The sequence below is a fragment of the Panthera tigris genome, chromosome D1 (genome assembly GCF_018350195.1).
Source record: "Panthera tigris isolate Pti1 chromosome D1, P.tigris_Pti1_mat1.1, whole genome shotgun sequence".
NCBI classification, from domain to species: Eukaryota; Metazoa; Chordata; class Mammalia; order Carnivora; family Felidae; genus Panthera; species Panthera tigris.
Window position 1 is genome coordinate 43,439,486 of NC_056669.1, and position 12,000 is coordinate 43,451,485.

The window sequence follows — 12,000 nt, forward strand, 5'->3', positions numbered from 1 at the left end:
TTGTTGCCAGGAAGAGTGTCTGCCTCTGGGAGAAGAGTAAGAACTCTGCCTCCAAACTCCATGCTATGTTAACATGAGGCAAAACCCCAGAAGATGAATCTTGAAGCCTGTACGGCTGTCTTTTTTCTTGTTGAGATTAAAGGGTTTTGCTGCTTCTTTTCATGAGCGAAAAGCACTCTTCTCAAACACTTTTCTTCTTTTAATAAATATACGTAACTTTCTCCTGATAGATTGCTTCGTATAAGGATCCAGCTACAGAAAACTCCTTTTATTACTGCCATTTTGACTTCTTGAATTTAGTAATATGTCTTTCCTGAGTTTCCAAGAGATTCTCATCCTCATTGTTATTTGTAGATCATTGTGACATTTTGTACTTGACAATAGTTATCTTGGGTCTTCTTGACTCCAGGCGAGAAATAACATTTATATTGTACATCCTTGGTTTTCTCTGTTCTCTGCTTTGCCAATCCTACAGGCAGAAATTTTGTTTTGATATTTCCAGAAACCCTTGTATCATCTAAAGTAACTTAATAAAACAAAGCCATATGACAAAAAGACATTTTATGAATAATTTGACAAATGGGGTTCTCAAGATAGCATTTCCTGCAAATATTTTATACATCAGTTGTCATCCTGATTAGTTTTTCCTTTGGAAAAAATATGGGATACTATCCCCTGGGGAATCATCTTTTAGGCTTGAAGCCATATATATTCTTTCATAATTTACCTTTTAAAGCATTTCAATATGCTTCACATTTGATGCTTCCCCCCTCCCTCTGTTCCTCAGCAAATTTCTCTTAAATTATAAATTCAGTCATGGATCTCTTATTGCTTAAAAAAAAACACATTCCCAAACATTCTTTTTCTGAATTCTTCTTTTCAAACAATTTGCTGTCCTATTTTATTTATTTATTTATTTTTATTTATTTTTAAAAAAATTTTTTTAACGTTTTATTTTTTTTTTGAGACGGGGAGAGACAGAGCATAAACAGGGGAGGGTCAGAGAGAGGGAGACACAGAATATGAAACAGGCTCCAGGCTCTGAGCTGTCAGCACAGAGCCTGACACGGGGCTCGAACTCACGGACCGCGAGATCATGACCTGAGCTGAAGTCGGCCGCTTAACTGACTGAGCCACCCAGGCACCCCTAGCTGTCCTATTTTATTTTGTCATCACATTATTAAAAGCTTGGTCTAATGTGACATTTTCAGTTTCTGTTCTGTTTCCATTCTACTACAGTTTGAGTCTCATCCTCACCAGCTGTTATGAGCTGAGTTATACAACCCCTGCTCCCCTTTGTACATCGAAGGCCTAACCCCCAGCACCTTAGGATGTGACTGTGCTTGGTGAAAGGGTCTTTAAAGAGGAAACTCAGTTAAAATGAGATCATTAGGTCCTCCAAAACGACTGGTGTCCTTTCTATAAGAAGAGGAAATTAGGACACAGACGTGGAGAGAGAAGGCTATATGAAGATGCTGGGAGAAGATAGACATGTACAGGCCAAGGAGACAGAAACTAACCTGGCCAATACCTTGATCTCAGACTTCTAGCCTTCAGAATTGTGAGAAAATAAACTTCTCTTCTACTATGACACTGTGGTACTATGTCATGGCAGCCTCAGCAAACCAATACATCCCCCTTACAGGGAATGTTTCTGATGTGATTACAGTGTCCTCCTCGTTGGTATGATGGTAGAACTTAAAGATAGGGATTTTCAAGTAAGATGAACAAAATTTTTTAAATTAAAATCTTTTTTTAAGTCAATTAGTAGCTCTGAAACTTCAGGTAAATATTTAGTCTTTCTGAGCCCTAGTTTCCAAACTTCTAAAAATGGGATGATAGAGGTGCCTGGGTGGCTCAGTCAGTTAAGCTTCCAACTTTGGCTCAGGTCATGATCTTGCAGTTTGTGAGTTCAAGCCCTGTGTCGGGCTCTGTGTTGACAGCTCAGAGCCTAGAGCCTGTTACATATTCTGTGTCTCCCTCTCTCTCTGCCCCTCCCCACTTGTGCTCTTTCTCTCTCTCTCTCTCGCTCTCTCTCTCTCAAAAATAAACATTAAAAAAATTTTAAGTAAAGCAATAAAAAGGGGATAATAAATATTTATTTTAAGCATTAAGAAAGATAGTATAAATGGAAATGGCGTGCAGAGTATTGAGCAGATGTTAATGAAACTTATGTTCTAGTTTTTACCCATTGTCCAACTAGCATGTTTCTTTAATTCAGCAGACTCCTACTATATTGAATGACATATGTTTAAGATAATTTATTTAATATTTTTTTGAACCTTCCACAAACTCTTCCTTTCCCACTTATCCTTCTAAGAGTCAGCCCCTACCCCGTTTAGAGTTGATGACCTCCCGTCACATTTCACTGAGAAAATGGAAGTAATTGAATCAGAAGACCCTAACTTTTCCAACATCGAGTTTACAAATACACACACATCTACATTCTATTTTTTTTGTGCCCATTCAGGCATAAAGGAAGACCCATCCCTACCCATTGCAGAAGACCTCAAATCTCAAGGACCTTGCTCTGGTAGATTTTCCCTTTCACTAACATGTGTCTTTCTTTGTAACTTTTCACTTCCAGTAGCATACAAAAATTCTTTAATGTCCTCTTTCTCAAAAAAAAAAAAAGTTTCAATTTCTCCTTTGATCCCATACCCCCTTCCTGCTTTCTGCCTCTCTTCTCTCTGCTCCATTTCTTGTAAAAACCTTCAAAAGAGTTGTATAGAGCCCACTTAATCTGGCTCCTGATGTTCCCATTCTACTGAAACTGTTGTTCTCAGAGTCACAACTACCCCCATGTTTTTAGACCCAATATGTTCTTTCTCTCCCCTCTATATTAACGTCTTAAGAACACTAGATACATTTCTTTATGTCCTCATTTTTGCCTACATGGCTTTGGTGACTTATTGTCCTTGTTTCTCTCCTCCCTCATTGGCCAGTGATTCTCATCCTCCTTTGCTGACTCATCGGTATCCATTCATCCTTTCAATAGGGATTGCCAGACTGCAGCTTTTCTTCTGTATTTATACTGAGAACCTGGTGTTTATACTGAGAACCCTGCACTCCCATGATGTGAAATAATGCCTATTTGCTAAAGATTACCAAATATATGTCTGCAACCCTTTTCTTTATTTTGAGTTCCATCCTCCAAGATCCAACAGACTACTTGGCAGCCTCTCTTGGATATCTCATCACCATATCCAGAAGGGACCTTAATATATCCAAAAGACCACTCTTGACTCCATTTTCTTTACTAATTTCATTACTTGCCTCATCTTTTCTACTTCAGCAATGGTCCTGTTGTCGTCCTAATGCTCCTAATTCTAAGAGTCATCCTTGATTCCACCTTTTTTTTTTCTTTTTAGCATTGGCTATATTTATATTGTCACCTAGTCCATTGACACATCCTGTTGGTTTTGCCTCTGAAATACATGTGGACTCAGTCTTATTCCCAAAAGCTCCATCATCACCCATCTGGTTGAAATCACTATCGCCTCCCATTTGGACTAGTGCAATACAGTAATTCATGTCCCTACTAAAGTTCTGGTCCCAACAATCCATTTGTCACAGCAGTCAGGATAACTTGTGAAAATTCCAGTCTTCTTAAAATTATTTCAGTACTCTGATGAAATCATTTAAAGTCTCTTCTAAGAAGAGAGGCCACTCTTCTTAGGCCTCTGCTGACATCTGGGGATCTCTTTACCCTCATCTTGCACCAGGTTCCCTTTGTTTACCATCTTTCCCTTTGCTGGTGTCCCTGAGAGAAGCCAAGTTCTTTTTTGCCATAGGCCCTTTGAATTTGTTCCCACTTACTAAAATATTTTCCCCAAAGAATTTTCTGGCTGATTCCTCATGAGACCAGTGTAAAGCTATAGGTAATTTCCTCAGAGAAGCCAGCCTATCTAAATTGGAAACTTTCCAAGTAATTCTTTATAAAATACATATTGTATATCACATTATAGTGCTTAATTGAATTTTGTGCTTATTTCGCTATTTCCTGGTTTACTTGTGTTTCCCCCCCCCACTACAATGTGAACATCTTAATGGCAAGTACCTTGTCTATCTTGTAATTTTGTGCTAGGAACTTTCATACACACTTATAAAAATATCATATTAATTATCAAAGCTATAACTTCAGATAGCTACTAATATTAGCAGAATTTTATGAGAAAAGGAGGGCTTAGGGGAGAATAAGCAGCTTGCCAGGAATCATGGAGCTAGATGGAGCAGACTTGGTATTCAAAATGAGGCATATCTGATGCCAAAATCTGTGATCTTAATCTATGATTTATTGCCTCCTAGTCTCCTGATTCCTGGGATTTTGACTTTTTTTTTATTGTTGTGCTCTTCCCTTGGAACTAATATTTGGTGCTGTTTTAGCCATTCTGACCTTTGGCTCTCTAAATAGTTATGGTAAGGACCTTCCTATACTCACGCTGTTTCTGCCTTCCTTGGTTAAATATCCCCCTGTCATGTTAAAAATTCCATTCTATCTCTGGGACCTCCTGCTTTGCACCACAAGATCTTGAAATACTTTTCCCCTACTTTGCAGAAAACCGTGTCCTTGAGTGGGTCACCATCTCTGGTCCCTGGTTTCCTTGTTTGTAAAGCCAGGGGTTTGGATTGATCTGGGCATTCTGTTTCAGGTTTAAAAATTCAGCAAAAATGATGACAACTCATGTCTCTTCATCCTTTTTCATTTGGTATTTTTAAGTTATCAATACTTTAAGCAATTTAATTCCCCTAGTACTAAAACAAATTAATTCCATAAAGAGTTGGGAGATGTCCCACATTGTAGGAGGAACATTCTTTAGGTTATGATAGTACATGGCTTCTTCATCAGCTAATAGGGTGCAATTCAATTCCCTTAGATTAATATTTTACTCCACCACAAAATGTTATTAATAGCCCAGCAGATGGCTGCCTGCCTTAGAATGATCAGCTGTACAACATTTTAGTAACTATTTACTGAATATGTCCTATGTGCCAGGGTCTGTGTTAGGTGCTAGACTCTGTGCTGAAGGCTAGAGATGCTCAGTAGACAGACCCTGTCTTCAAGGAGCTCAAGATTTATTGGGAGAGATAGACCTACAAATTGTCTAACCAAAGCAGACTGATATAAAAGCTCAACTGAACAACAAGACCAGCAACAAAATCAACTGTGGGAACATGGGTGAGTGCAATTATGATGTTATAACTGCTCCTTGTTCTAGGAAATTAGTTCTCCTGCTTCAGAAAACAAACAGTGAACATTTTAAAAGCTGGTCACAATCCAGCAATATGAAAAGATACTAAGAAAAAGCCAGGTCCTCCTCTGCCATCCCATCTGATTCCCAGAGCACACTTTGAGACATTTCTCTGGCTTCTGAACTCACCTCCTTCTATAACCCTGGGATTTCTGCTTTTCTGAGCAAGCTTCTGCCTTGCAATCACCAGCAGGCAAGCAATCTGCTGTTCATTCCCAAAGCTCCAGGGACCTGCCTTCTGCCTGGACTCTTTCTAGGCTGCCAAGTTGGCAAGGCACTTGGTTTGTGGGCATGTGGATCAGGGCAGTCTTCTCAGCAGGATGGCCCAGGGGATGCTTGGGGAGCAGCGTGGAGGGGAAGCCTCAGCAGGAAATACAGCCAGCAAGTCTCTCCAAAAGATGTAATTAATCTGTGGCTGCGTTGTGAGGCAGGCTTGCCATCCCTGGAGTGTTCTGCTTCACTTTTGTATCTAGCTGGGATTCCCATGCGCTCAAGAGACAGGTGACAGGAGAACCGATAGGTGTTACCAACACAGGGGAACACATGGATAATAGTGAGTAAATAACAAAAGCACTGTGCAAGCTTTTTAAAAAGTTCCTTATACTCTTTTTACAACAACTAGGTGTTAATATGTATAATATGTTATAGTTTTTAAAGTGTAAACTGATATTCCTATGAGGAAGGTAGTATTATTACTGCCATTTTACAAGAGGATAATGAGGCTGGGAGAGGTTGGGCAACCTTCCCAAGGTCACACAAGTATCGCAAAGCAGAGCCAGGATGTGCTCATCAGCCTCTGACTCTAGATGTCATGGTTCTTCCACTTGAGGCTTTGTTTCCATGCTTAGAATGTAGGAACTAGACCTTGAGCTCCCCGAGGGTGGGTGTCCCGTCCTGCCTTCTCCATCTACACCTCACTTAGTTCCTGAGTCAGTGCCTGCCCAGTCAGGCTGATTGAGAAGAGCTCCACCCACATCAGAGGAAGGTTTAAGATTCAGTTAAAATTGGGGTGCCTGGGTGGCACAGTAGGTTTAGCTTCCAACTCTTGATCCTGGCTTGGGTCATGATCTCACCGTTCATGAGTTTGAGCTCTGCATCGGGTTCTACGAGCTTTTAGCATTCTGTCTCTCCCTCTCTCTGCCCTTCCCCCACTTGTGCTCTGTCTGTCTCTCTCAAAATAAATAAATAAACTTAAAAAAAGACAGAATTTGTTAAAAAACTGTTGGCTAATCTTCTGGGAACTCTAAATGGCAAGCCTCCCCACTCCATTTTTTTTAAGTTTATTTATTTATTTTGAGAGTGAGAGAGAGAGAGCATGAGCAGAGAGGGGCAGAGAGACAGGGAGAGAGAGAATCCCAAACAGGCTCTGCACTGTGGAGCCCGATGCAGGGCTCAAACCCACGAACCATGAGATCATGACCTGAGCCAAAATCAAGAGTCAGATGCTTAACCGACTGAGCCACCCAGGTACCCTTCCCTACTCCATTTTTGACCCTGTGTTTGTTCCCCTTCACATCCCCTACATGCTGCTGCTCCCCACCTCTCTCTAGTTTGAGCTTGCTAAGTCTCTTTTTTACCAACTTGTTCTTGGAATCATCTCCTGCTACACCAGCCATGTTTCTCAACTAGTGATCAAAATAAGCACCTATTCTGGCAGCTCCTGTTCCTCTGTTGAGCGAAGAGTATATATTCTTTCTCTCTATATACATTTCTTCTGCTAACTCTCTAAATTCTTTATGAAGAAGCATATAGAACAGGTTAAGAACATCGGTTCATATCCTGACAGATTACGTCTGTGCTTCAAGTCTGTAAGGAACTAAGTGTAAGGTAAGGATGATAATGGCATTTAAATGGTAGGATTGGTCAAAGTGTTAAACAAATCAATCCATGTGATGTACTTAACACTTTGTGCACAGCAAACACACTTAGCTGTGTTTTTAGTATTTTCTGTGTTTTTTACCTATCGTTTCTTTCCTAAAGTGTTTCTTGAATCTCATGCTTCTATGTCTTTCTTGTTTTGGTCCCTATGAATTGAATGTTTTTACTACCAAAATTCCACAAGTCAAAATACTACTCATTCTTCATCAAGCCACCAAGTCAGAAGAGTATTCCAAACAAGGGAATCTAACAGGTGTTCACTGAATATCCACTCTGTGCCAGGCATGGTCCAATGGTGCCACAGACCCAGGGGCTGAAGAGGACAGCTCTTGTGGTCCTCGCATTTTGGTGGTCTTTTCTTATCTTGCACACACCCTAGCCTATGAAACTACTATTTACTAAACAGGTTACATTTTGTTTTATGTTACTTAGTTATTTGCATAACTGGACTGGGAAGCATTAGGTGGAGAGGAGTTGTTCTCAATGACTACTGCATCCTTTTGGCCTAATGTAGCACACAAAACTAAAAGGGTACTTATTTTTGAATGAACAGATGAATGAAAGCATGCACATGGAAATGTGCTTGCTTTTTTTTTTTTTTTTTGTCTATGTGAGTCCTTGAGTGAAGGAGAAGGAAATATTTCTAAAGCTCCTTTTCTATTGCACTGACATTTATCCACAGGGCACCATCCGGCACCAAAGCTCCTCTCCCTTCCCAAGGAAACTATAAGCATGAAAGCTCCTGATTCCATTGCTTAAACATCAGCTTTGCTTGATGGGTGTTGGTTTAAAGTTTCAAATCCCTCTATTTTTGGCATGCCCCTAATCTGATATCCTTAGAGAAAAAGAATATATAACACTCCAAAATATTCTTTCTTTTAGCATAATCGCTCAACTCTCTCTTCTTGCCAGAAAGATTTTGTTTTTGTTTTTGTTTTTTAAACAAACCTGAGAACAGCTAGGGTCTCTTGTCAGACCTTATTCTGAATGGCAGAGAAAAAAAATTAATTATGAATTGGACTTGTTTGTCAGTTACTTACTAATCATAACTGAAGCATGATTAAATTGTCTCTAAGAAACCCATGAAAGCTCTGTAATTGTGCTAATGCATTCTATTATTATTTCTTGAATTAAAAAAAAAAAGCATCTAGAGTATAGTAAAGTCCAGAATGGACCTTGGAGCTTTATGGCAATCCATTCTTTTTACAGATAAGAATACCGAGGAACAAGAAAGTAAACACACTGATGCCAGGAACAAAAGACTGAATAAAAAAGGCTAAAAACAACTTCTGGAGTGCCTGGGTAGCTCAATCTGTTGGGCTGCTAACTTCAGCTCAGGTCATGATCTTACAGCTTGTGAGTTCAAGCCCCACGTCAACCCCTGTTTGAGCCCCTGTTCCAGCAGTCTGTGCTGACAGCTCAGAGTCTGGAGCCTGCTTCAGATTGTGTCTCCTACCCTCTCTGCCCCTTCTCCACTCATGCTCTGTCTCTCTCTCTGTCTCAAAAGTAAGTAAACATTAACAATAATAACAACAAAAGAACTTCTAAAGTGAAAAGCATACTATTAAAACTTAAAAGATAATTTTAAAAAGCAGGAGATATTTGTAATGTTTATGACAAAAGGGCTAACTTTTAAAAATATTATGAAAAATCTATACAATTTACTAATAAAATGCAGAACAATCCTCTCCCAATATAAAATGGCAAAACATGTAAAGAGATTTTAGGGAAAAAATCTATAATATGTGTAGGAAATAGAGAAATTCAAATGGATACATTTCTACTCTTCAGAGTAGCAGAGGCCAAGAAGACTGATGACATCTCATGCAGGTGAGGGGGGAGGGTGGTGGAAATATTTTCATTCTCTATTTTTGGGAAATAGGAATAGATTTGCATGTACAGATGTGGAAATATATCTAAGATTATTAAGTAGGAAAAAAGTGCAGAATTATGTGCAGATACAATTCTTTGTATATCAGAATGGTGGAATGAAGCTTCTCTTAATTTGTTAATTTGTTCCTTTTTGTACTTGTCTGAATTTTCTAAATGGCAGAATAGATATAGCTAATTTCCCCTAATCTGCTCCTTATATTATCTTTTTTTTCTTCGATTTAAGAGAAAACAAAAATAAAAGTAAAATATTTCAATATAGTTTTATTTATTTATTTATTTATTTATTCATTTATTCATTTATTTATTTTAAATATATGAAATTTATTGTCAAATTGGTTTCCATACAACACCCAGTGCTCATCCCAACAGGTGCCCTCCTCCATGCCCATCACCCACCCTCCCCTCCCTCCCACCCCCATCAACCCTCAGATTGTTCTCAGTTTTTAAGAGTCTCTTATGCTTTGGCTCTCAATATAGTTTTTAAAAGAAGTCTTTCAAAGAAGCCAAGAATAGGTCAGGGCCCTCAAATCTGATGTTAATCTTGCTGCTACTTTTTGGAAACTGTTCTCCAGCCTGGCTAAATAAAGTTTCTTCAACATGATTTCCTGTATCTTATGATTTACCAATTTTGCTACCTAAGTATGACGTACATTTCCTTACCTTCCTTGTCATAGCTTTAATTTCTCCTAATCTTCAAGAATAAATCAAAGGATAGCCTTTTTGAAGAAAGCATCTACTTTTCAAGGCTCTTCCTCTGTGGAATCATATATCTCTCAGACTTCTTTTATAGGCTCCACTACATTGCTATGATTATTAAGTTTTTCCTGCCCTGTTTGAAAGACTGTAAGTACCCGGAGGTCAGGATTTTTATTCATTTCAACAAATAAAACAGGCATTATGGCTGGCATGGTATATGGAATGTAGTAAAAATTTAAAATGTTTGATGAACGAATTATCTTTGAATGATCATGATTTATCCTCAATCTAAGAGCAATCAGAAGGACACTTATGTTTCAAATATCCAAGGAATTGCCCATCGTGGTGAAGAACCTGTTTCTATAGTAAGACTACATTAACTCTAAACTGTGTCCTTTACCAGCTACATAATCTGCGTTCTGTATATTAAATCCATATATATATACACACACACACACACATATATATATGTGTGTGTGTGTGTATATATGTATGTGTATTTGTATATATATATGTATATATACATATATATATATAATCTATAAAGTAGGGACAATATTAGAACCTGTGTTACAGACTTGTTGTGAACTGAATGAAATAGAACTTACAAAGAGTTTAGAGTAGTGCCTTGAATACAATAAAAACCAAATGTATATTATCTTTTAAAACTGTAATATTAAATCCATTCTCTGATTTTTTTTAAGTGATGGAATTGGAATTACCTTAAGTCTTTATTTTTCCAACATTGGCACATTTTTTTTAAAGTTTACTTATTTATTGGGGCGCTTGGGTGGCTTAGTCTGTTGAGTGTCTGACTTTGACTTAGGTTATGATCTCATGGTTTATGAGGTCGAGCCCTGTGTCAGGCTCTGTGCTGACAGCTCAGAGCCTGGAGCCTGTTTTGGATTCCCTGTCTCCCTCTCTTTTTGCCCCATCCTCTGCTCATGCTGTGTCTCTCTGTGCCTCTCAAAAATGAATAAACATTAAAAAAATGTTTTTAAAAATAAATAAATAAAAGTTTATTTATTTATTTTGAGAGAGAGAGAGCATGAGCAGAAGAGGGGCAGAGGGAGAGGGAGAGAGAGAATCCCAAGCAGTCTCTGCACTGACAGAGCAGAGACTCAAATCCACGAACCACAAGAACATGACCTGAACCTAAGTCAGGAGTTGTATGCTTAACCGACAGAGCTACCCAGGTGCCCCGACACTGGCACATTTTGATGACAGACTGCTTGGCCACTGGAATCTCATGAGTTTCTCTTCACATGAGGTTTGAGGCTTCTTTCCATGTTTTAGATGGCAAACTTACATTTTCTTCTTCCGTGTATACTTGTCATTTGTGACTGATTTCAATGAGACAGGAATTGTGCTCCTGATCCTTGACTATTCATTCTTGTTGTGTGGGCTTGCCACTCTTCAGGGCTCACCTCTTCTACCATCCTTTTATGTAACTTTCTAAGAATGTCTCCCATAATTGTGCATGAATAAGGACGTACTATAGTTGTTTACTGGTTTATATTTCCCACTACGCTATGCTTTTTCAGCCCAGCGATCCTGTCTCATTATTGTTTCCTCAGTGCCTAGAACCAGGTCTAATGGTCTAGAAACATGCTAAAATTTAAGACCTATTCATAGCATTAAATGATGATTACATTTTGCTTTTTAAGGCTTGTAAAACAAATTCCTTCAGTTAAAATGGCTTCTCTGTAGTCCCTTTTGTAGCTGTGGCAAATGTGGCATGCTAAGTTTGTTCTCAATAGTTTGTTCATTTGATAGAAATTAATTATATACTGGCTAGTAATATGATCGACAAAACACTCTGAAAAAAACAAATATAATACAAGGCATGGGTCTGACTATTAACTAGTTCACAAAGCACAAATGAGTAACAACATAATCAAGAACGATATAAATGATGTGTTTAAAATAAAGGGTAAAGAGAGAACATGATGTGAGTTAATAGATGGAAGCAGTGGTGTGCTGGTCATTTAACAACCAGCTCTCAATATAAAAGCCTCAATTTGTAGCATTTGCCAATTTCATGGTATAACTACTCCTACCATGGCTAGTTTCAGACTTAGCTTGAGGTCACTAAAGCAAAGTTGGGAAAAGATGTGCATATTAGATCTTGCTAGCCAGTGTGGGCTGGCTCCAAGACACTCTGGAGGGGAGAGATGGTTACAGACAGGAATGGTCTGGGTAGACTTTATGGAGGAGGTAAAAGTTGTAACTAGTCTTGAAGATTGTATAAAAATTAGGTAACTGAAGGAAAATATGTTCC

General features: G+C 38.6%; 1 protein-coding gene across 2 annotated transcripts in view; it reads right to left on the bottom strand.

Annotated features, from left to right (window-relative positions):
- The window catches only part of TYR (tyrosinase), a 105,000-nt gene that overhangs the window by 43,478 nt on the left and 49,522 nt on the right, over positions 1-12,000 (bottom strand). The gene's annotated exons all lie outside the window — the stretch shown is intronic.